This window comes from Temnothorax longispinosus, chromosome 6, assembly GCF_030848805.1.
Source record: "Temnothorax longispinosus isolate EJ_2023e chromosome 6, Tlon_JGU_v1, whole genome shotgun sequence".
NCBI lineage: Eukaryota > Metazoa > Arthropoda > Insecta > Hymenoptera > Formicidae > Temnothorax > Temnothorax longispinosus.
In genome coordinates this window covers 23,239,328-23,246,827 of record NC_092363.1, presented here as the reverse complement: position 1 = coordinate 23,246,827, position 7,500 = coordinate 23,239,328, and the positions used below count along the sequence as shown (strand labels likewise).

The 7,500-nt window shown below is 31.9% G+C and overlaps 1 protein-coding gene across 2 annotated transcripts in view; it reads left to right on the top strand.

The window, feature by feature from the left end:
• LOC139815288 (phospholipase B1, membrane-associated) overlaps positions 1-49 on the top strand; it is a 9,983-nt gene extending 9,934 nt beyond the window's left edge. Inside the window, exon 9 of one of the 2 annotated variants that reach the window (XM_071782096.1) lies at positions 1-49. This exon is cut by the window's left edge and continues 582 nt beyond it. The gene's annotated coding sequence lies outside the window, so the exon portion shown is untranslated. The other variant, XM_071782097.1, reaches the window with a different exon arrangement.
• Positions 50-7,500: the final 7,451 nt, after the last annotated feature.

Here is a 7,500-nt window from a genome sequence, read left to right as displayed (position 1 = left end):
TTAACTAATCAAATACTTGAATAAAAGAAAGATTTCAATAAAGAATCTCTGAGAAAGATTTCAATAAAAAACCGATTAATTTTTACAGACAAATCTATAAAAAACTATTGTGTAATAAATATATTCATGTATAATATATTTATTCATACAATCCTTTCATTATCAAGGTAGTTTGTACATGGCATTTTAAACGCGTTGGAAAAGTTTTTCATAAACACATACATTGAACTAGAATAATACGAAATTTATTTGCGATGTTTTTCTCCGAAAAGTCACATTCCTAATTGCACAGGTAATTATTTTTTTGTGGGAAACATTTTTGGACCGGGACATATTCAAAGTCCACGTGGTCTAGGTTTAGACTTTGAACAGTATGCCTGTTATAGCGGGGTCCAAAGTCCAGCACGTATAGCAAAATATCCGGTTAATAATATAATGCATGGAATTTCGAGCTATATGTAGATATGCGTCAGGAAGTATCTTATTTGCATACATACCAAGGGATTTCCCCGTATCCATCCGAACGTTTTTGCCATTGTGACAAATACATATATCACTAATTGTAAGAACTAGGCAAACAGTTTTAGGAGTAATTTAGGAGTTTAAGTATTGTTTCTGATACTCACACACACACACAGTTAATTATCTTTGCAATTAAAAAATTAAAAAGATTTCTTTATGGAAAAGATAATTAAATAACGTTTGTTTGGCACGCACTTTAACTTTGTAATTGATGAGCCACGTCAAGATCCGACGACTTCTCCATTTATTAAAGCGATTGATCTAGAACATTGATATACTTTCAGTTGCCTCTAAGTCGCTCCAAGTTTTACGTTTTTTTTTTTTTTTTATATTTAAGGCCGTTTCCGTCACTTCGCGAAAGTTGTCGTCTGCTTCTTGACCTTTCCAAGGTTACTCGATCCTTCAAACGAAGAACCTAAGTTAACGGATTACTCAATCTTTCTCGCATGGAAACTTTTTCAAGTATCATCGATAATTCATCAAACTTTCGGGGCCACTACATTTATGTTTTTTTATCCCGCGCCAAGTGTGTCGACTTCGCTGATATCGAGATAATAATAAGTTTACGCCACTCCATCCACGCGTCCTCCAATCTGCTTGAATTGACCCTAACCGACTTTTCGGGCATTCGCATGACCGAAGCGCAGTTATAAACTGCGCGTAAAAACGTACTTTTTACGTACGCGACGATCTAAATAAACTTTCTCGTGCAACTTTGCGGACAGAAATTATGGAATTCCATTAAAAAATTCTACGTGATCTTGAAGGTTTATTTAAAATATAGGACATCGAGTAATTTACGAGCGGTTTTACGACCTGTATAACGCAATGCAACACGACGGTCGCGAAAGGAGCGGGAGACACGTCAAGGTTCTAACTGTTGCATGATCTTCGAAGAACTTGACCCTGGTTGCGAGAGGCCGCCGATAATTAAGCGAATTCAATCGTCTGATCTGCGGTTTCGTTACGAAATCGTCGGTCATTGACCTGCCCGTTTGAGTCAGGTGTCTCAATGCTTGGTACAACTTCCTTTCCACCTTTCTCGATTTGATTAATTTATTATCGTTTGCCTAGATAGTATAAACGTATTTCCCGTACACATTTTCTTCTTACGCAATTTGTATCCTTTACTTAGTTTTGCGCGAATCTAGCGATATATTATATCTCATAGACTAAATACTCACTCGTGTGAGAACGTGATTAGCTTTCTTGCGAAGTGGAAGCAAAGATAACGATAAGCCGTAAACAAGAGCACGTAGAATGATAGCACGTGGAAAGAGCAGGATCTGCTGTGTGACGTTATATAAACTCTCAACAGTTCTTACAGTTCACAGAATTATCATCATTATATACATACAAAAGAAAATATAAAATATAATTGTTATCTCTATTGTAATAAGTCAACGTTCAATTTGTTACATAATTTCTTTGTGGCAATTTTAGGAGATATGAGGCAATTCTAAGAGATTATTTTATGATGTGCAAAACTTCGCGTATCTTTTGAGTAATTTAAAATTATCTTCTTTTAAATCGTCGGAATATTTGAAAGTTTTTATTTATTGCTAATTTAAAAGTATAGAAAAGTTTTGAAAGTAGATTTTCGTTAAAAAAAATCAGTTCCAATTAGGTCAAGGAATAAAATTTCTGACCTATTTTAGAATTTTCTCGTAATATCATGTTGTTTAAAAAGTATGCGAAACAATACGTAAATCTCGAGAGCGTTGAATTTTCACGTAAAGACCACGTCACGGATTAAGGGAATCATTACACCGGCGAAAAACTATACCGGGAATGTGTTTGTGTCAGATTGCAGTATAAGTGGCGTGCATTTGCGGCAAGGCGTTAATATAAGTGGTTGCAATCTCGGCCTCATCTTCGTGATCGTCCGGAAGAATTGCTCCTGCGGCGATCAGTTGGGAGAAATCTCGCGTGCGCAAGAGGAATAAAAGAAACAGATTATAACACGACGAATGGCAAGAAAGCATCCTCAAATCCTTTTCCTGTGATCTTCATTTGCATTTATAAACGTTATTGATCTTATCTCACTTCACATGCGTCACTAGAAAAAATCTACTGTTATTTTATTACACATAATATATTCGTAATAAATGTTTCTTGTTTCTTCGTTAAGACGATTAATGACTAGTTTAGCTGAATTTAGTAGGCCATTCGTCTAAACCAAGGTTGGGTAACTAGTTATAATTAGTAAAAAGTTAAATTAAAAAGTTAAAAAAGTAATAATTTTTAACTTAGCTAATATAAAAATAAGTTAATTTTTAACTTTAACTGGTTATTTTTAAAATACATAAACTTAAACTTATTAACTGTAACTTGATTTATAATTCATTTTAAAAAATTAACTTACCCAACTCTGGTCTAAACTGTCTAAAACTTCCGACATTTTAAATGTTATAGTGTTTCCTATTTTTTACGCGCGATATAATTTTGAGAACGCTTATGTAATTTACTCTTGACATTGCCTGAAACGCTGTTTGCGGGCAAAAATGACATAATTTGCACTGTGTGCTCTCTTCAATGTGTGCTAAACTAAATAAAGTAAAAATCAAACAGAAAGTACTGCTATGCTTCTCTCTCTCTCTCTCTCTCTCTCTCTCTCTCTCTTCTTTCAAAGCTTATATTTATCTCATCCTCTGGAAATAATCAAAGACAAAAGAATTAAATGAAGATTTTGCGGTGCATTTAAATGAGTGCGCGGATGTCCAGAAAAGACGAATAGGTAATTGTGCACACGGAGGGGATCACCTTGGATGACCTTGATATTTTAGTATGTTGTCAAGGTCACCCTCCTGAGTGATCTTCAGAAGGTTTCAACCTGCGCTCATTGTTTATTCAAAAGTTATTAACAAAAAAAATTTGAGAAATGTAGCAGTTTGAGAAATGTAGCAGCATTTTGAGGATTTAATTATAACCCGCAGTATTAAAAATTCAAAGGTATCATAAAAGTCTGATTTTTGCATTCTAAATTTGTGTAAAAAATTAGTTATAAAAACTCCTAAAATATAATATGTACTTAGATATATCTTTCACAGATGCTAAATACATAGCTTGTATAAGTAGAAACGTAAATTTCCGTATGAATGAAAGAAACTTTAAAAGAGACATCAAGTTACGAGATTTGTGTTTATGTAGAATACGGTTGTATAATGTGTAATTATAACAGTGCTAACGTCAGAAATTTACTGCTATTGACTTAAAATTATTATGTTTCATTAAATGCAGATTCATCGATACTACGTCAGTGAAGGAATCTTTAGAATTAAAATTCGGATCGGACAGAACTATCGAGGTTTCTTGGTAATATTCCTCAGGAATTTTCCAAAACAATCAATCATGTTTTAATGATAGCCTGGCTCTGTCTCCGGCTTTTTCCTTGATATTCATAAATTTAAATAACAAAGTTAGTTTATAATTTAAATAACAAAGTTAGCGGTTAAGTACATTTAATATTTCTTGCCTTAATTTACATAATTTTTATCACGCACTCAATATTTTATATTTTTTATATGTTTAACCAAATCGCAGGACGACTTTTAAACAGCCTGTAGTGGTTACTTAATGTAGTCAGCATATAGGGATTTAAATATTAACTGAAATTAATTTCAGATTTATAGATATGTAGATTTATATGTACATGTAGAATTGTAGATTTATGGTATAAAAATAAGCTAGAAGCTGTTGTTAAAAAGTAATTGATTATTCTGGAAAAATCCTTATAGATTACTTAAGACAGATTTCAATTGCAAATTTCATATTACATAAAAGCATATAACACAGTTAATGATTGTATTGATTGATTAATCATTACTTTTTGTCCGATGATCATAAGACGCAATTGAAAGTTCTAGAAAACTATTCGTAGGTACTTGATCGTCACATGTTATATAATTATAGGAAAACGTGGGACAGAACAGTACAGTTTTTAGGCCTGTTTGTTTTAGCTGAATTTCTTGCACAGTTCATCTTTCTTTTTTTTCTCTCTAACGTGAGAAGAAAAAATGAAAAAATGAACCGTGCGAATAGGCCTTTTATTTCTGTCATCTAACGATATAATTTGCGGGAATTTCTTGAAGCTATCGTTAGTAAAGAGTTGTCTACTCCCAGACGGTAGTTAGTAGCCAGCATTCCTGAAGCCTTAAATGTAGCATCATATTGTTATGTTTTTGCCACAATATTGGGAATACTTCTTCCATCTCATGCAAGAGAGAGAGAGAGAGAGAGAGAGAGAGAGAGAGAAAGAGAGAGAGAATTCCTTGTAAATAATTTCTGTGTATACTATGTTATAATATACTTCATTTACTTCTAACCCTGTGTTTTTGTCTTTAAGTTTTAAATTTATCCTGTCACAACTACTTAATCTAAAAATAAGACTGTAGGGTATTATTCCGTTCTGCCATACATGTTTTCTGTAGTTGTTTTACAATTTACTTTATTAAAATTGGAGCTAAAAATGAGAAAAAAATCAAGAAACCAATAAAAAGATGCCTGGCTTTGCCAAAAAGTAATCCAAAAAATTATCCACTTAAAAAGAACAAAATCTCTCGTGCTACTAAAAAAAAGTATAAAGCTAACCAGTTAATTTGTGAACCAATAACGTTCTATTAAATTTAAAAAATAGAAGAACAGAGGCGGAGAGAGAGAGAGAGAGAGAGAGAGAGAGAAAAAGAAAAGGCAAAAGAGAAGCAAGATTAAAATGGTGCAAATTAAAAATTTGCACTTGGCTTCCTCATAGAGGAAGTGACGTCTTAAGATGCTAATACAGCCCTCTGATTGGCTGATGACGCCTTAAGACTATACTTAAGACGATCTTGAATATAAGACCCGACTATGAATACCGGCCTTAAAGAATTACATAAAATAGAAATAGAGAAGACTGAAGAATATAACAAAATTAAAAATAGACCGATATCTTAAAATTTACAGAAGTTAAAGCTATTACAGACATTTTTCTAAAAATTAGGGACCTTTGATCGCGTATAAAGCTGAGTCTAATTAATCAAATCTTAAAGAATTATATATGAAATAGGGGTAGAAAAGACTGAAAAATATAATAAAATTAGAAATAGATCGATATCTCCAAATTTGCAGAAATTAAAGCATAAACAAACATTTCTGCAAAAATTCAAAATTTTATTAAAAAAGAACCCCTTGATTATTAGCAATTTTTATTAATTCTATTATATTCTTCAAAAACAAAAAAAATTTTTTTTTACGAAAACAAAGCTTCCTTTATGAGGAAACAAAAGTTATTTTTTTGCTATTGTGATAATGTAACTTGTGACAAAATTAATAAAAAAAGATATGCCTTATTTTTTTGTCCCATCTATAAAGCAAAACGGAGCAAAAATGACATTTATTTCTTAAAACAAGTTAATTTAAAAAGGATTATTGCAAAATTGTAATTCAATGATTGTTTTTCGTTTTTGATGTAATAATAAAAGCACTTATATCATAAAACTAATATTATTTTTTTATAAAATATTTGTGTTCAAACATTAAGTACCTTGTTCTGTCCCACGTTCCCGTAATTGATTTCAGATTGGCTTTTATTGTTCTTTGTTGAGCTAGCGCATAAACAAGTGAACGAATAAACTAGTTTGCTTTAATAAGTGCGAACGTGCACACTTGCTTGATCTGGATTCTTTCAAAATCCTGATCAGATAAAACAATATAATCATTGAATAATAAAGATCATTGAATCTATTAAGGTAATTAGAATACGTTTATTGAAAGATAATATAATCAATGCGTCTGTCGACACCTTAGATTTTTTTTCATCAAAGATTTTTTATATGCAATGCTATTGCTAATCGTTATGTTTCTGTGTATCGACATGTGTTTTATTAATAAAAAAAAAAACTAAATCTCACGATAAATCTCGATTTCGTTAAATCGTGGATCACGAGCGAGAAATGTCGGCGGAACACAATTAGCATATGCAGCCTGTAAGAAACAAACATGGAAGTAGGGATACTACGCAGTGAATATAAATTAATTTCAGCCTACTTTTAGCCGCGCTGCGTTCGTGGTGTAAAAATATTCGTTGGAAAAATTATGCGCGGAGGATCATGAATAATTTATCTCGGCTATCGGCGATATCGTGTCGTCTAAAAATACCTGCAATTGGCCCTACATGGACCCTAATTTCTGCTAACTATAGTTTCTCATTGATGGTACCAGACTAAATTATTTTCTTTATAAGATATATTTGATATATATATTTTCGATATATACATACATATATCGTCACGTACGATAACTCATCTACTATATTAAGATTTAATTTATCTGAAGTTATATAGTGAGATATTTTTCAATAATTCTCTAATATGTGATTTTTTTTTACTTTTTATAATATAGTTATTAGACATCACAGACGCGCACTTCGCTCGCGCTACTTAGCTTTAATATTATACTATTACCATTATATTATTAACCCTCGGTTGTTACACCTCCTTTTTTTAAACATTTTTTTTTTAATTTTTTTGAACATATGATGCCACTCAAAAAGTTAATTTTTTTATAATAAGAATACATTCTACAATGTTTAAATTTAATTCTAGATTTTTTTGCGATCCACTTAAACTGCAAGTTTTTGAACAGCATGCAGCTGTTTGAAAATTAGTTGGGGTCATTTTGACCCCGTGTGACAACCGAGGGTTTAACCCCTTGATACACGCACAACAACTGTCAAAATATACGATAACAAATGCTCACGAAGTAAGCACAGTGAGAGAATCAATCAGCATCGCGGAAAAGCGGCAACGATTCAATCTCCTACATGCCTTCTTTAAGAGCGAAATAATGGGAAAAAAATAAGTATTGAATGGTTTTCTGATCGTACGCATTGATTAATCAGTTAACAATTTTTAAGACATTTATTCCTATATAAAAAAAAGTGAAATTTTGGAACAGAATTGTACTATAAAACTGATTATGGATAACTCACATATCAGGGTA